This window comes from Orycteropus afer, unplaced genomic scaffold (assembly GCF_000298275.1).
Source record: "Orycteropus afer afer isolate SDZICR_OR568_19922 unplaced genomic scaffold, OryAfe1.0 scaffold00082, whole genome shotgun sequence".
Classification (NCBI taxonomy): Eukaryota; Metazoa; Chordata; class Mammalia; order Tubulidentata; family Orycteropodidae; genus Orycteropus; species Orycteropus afer.
Window position 1 is genome coordinate 10,952,702 of NW_006921669.1, and position 1,553 is coordinate 10,954,254.

Consider the following 1,553-nt stretch of genomic DNA (forward strand, 5'->3'; position numbering starts at 1 on the left):
TGGGGTTTAGTCCAATTTTGCATCCTTCCCTTCAATGCTCAGGGGTCCAAGATTATCTTCTGTGTCTGTGTTAATTGGTTTCCCTTTTCTTTCTTGAAGAGGGTCTGTGCAATCCTTCTGCCTAGTCCGCCATCTTGCCAGCCTAATCTGTCTATATTTTTTTAAGAATTATTTTTATCAAGACAGATAATTAGAAGGTAAAATCATTATGTGCATAATGAAAATTTCCAAGGAAAATATTTTTATATGCTTGCTAAATGTATAATGTTATCTTGTTTTTGATGGCGCAAAGGACATCAAATATAATTCAACCAAATGTATGTGTCCCAGGAGGTTCCCATCTGGAAAGAAAAGAGAAGAAAAGTGTTTGGAAGACACATATTTGTTACAAACCATCTGTTGGACTTACCCAGGTTATTTATTAAGAAGTTATACTCTCCTGTAAATGAAACCATCTTTTCCTTCATTTATCTCTGGTCTAATTATTATAATAACAAACAACTTTTGTTAACTGTAAAAGAAAGATATGAACCCAAATTATCCTTTGTAGCTATAAAGTGTTCTAGATCAGTTATTCCAATCTTGGAAATTGTAGTGACTCAAGTAACAGTAATCTATCCCATCATTACATTCTGATCAGAATACCAACCATAAGGAGATAACCATCACTCTTGTGAGATCATGTCTGATTTCACAGGAGGGTGATCCTGTAATCACTTAAGAAGGTACAATGCTGTTCTGATAGCATCCTCATCTCAGATGGTTTGCCAGATACCCTTGCTCTTCCTATAGTGTTTTTATTGCTGTAAGTATTTATCAAGTTCTGGGTGGCAGTAAGTATAACATCCACTAAAAAAATAATGACTTGTCCAACTGATTTTTATGATGACTATAATTCTCTTCATATTCTATGCACTCAAAATATGTTGTTATATGTCTAACTGTTGTTGTTAGGTGCTGTCGAGTTGTCTCCAAGTCATAGAAACTCTATGCATAACAGAACAAAACACTGCCCGGTCCTGTGCCAGGCTCACAACCCTTGCTATACCTAAGCCCATCATTGCAGCCACTGTGTCAGTCCATCTTGTTGAGGGCCTTCCTCTTTTTCGTTGACCCTCCACTGTACCAAGGCTGATATCCTTCTGCAGGTAACAGTCCCTTCTGACAGCATGACCAAAGTAGGTGAGACAAAGTCTGGCCATTCTTGCTTCCACGGAGCATTCTGGTTGCACTTCATCCAGGACAGATTTGTTAGTTCTTTTGGCAGTCCGTGGTACTTTCAGTATTCTTCGCCAAGACCACAACTCAAAAGTACCAACTCTAGCTGGCATTAGCATATTATAACTCTAACTAGCATTAGCTTATTTTAAACAAACATCTCTTTTAAAGTGAATTAACCTGAGTGCTCGCTTCGGCAGCACATATACTAAAATTGGAACGATACAGAGAAGATTAGCATGGCCCCTGCACAAGGATGACACGCAAATTCGTGAAGCGTTCCATATTTTTACATATGAAGAAATGCTCACGATCATTAGCTATTAGAGAGATGC

The 1,553-nt window shown here is 37.9% G+C and overlaps 1 non-coding gene across 1 annotated transcript; it reads left to right on the forward strand.

Moving 5' to 3' along the window:
* Nucleotides 1–1,402: 1,402 nt before the first annotated feature.
* Nucleotides 1,403–1,509, forward strand: LOC122150053. The gene has a single exon (XR_006163460.1). It is a non-coding gene; the product is annotated as a U6 spliceosomal RNA (small nuclear RNA).
* The last annotated feature ends 44 nt before the right edge of the window (nt 1,510–1,553 follow it).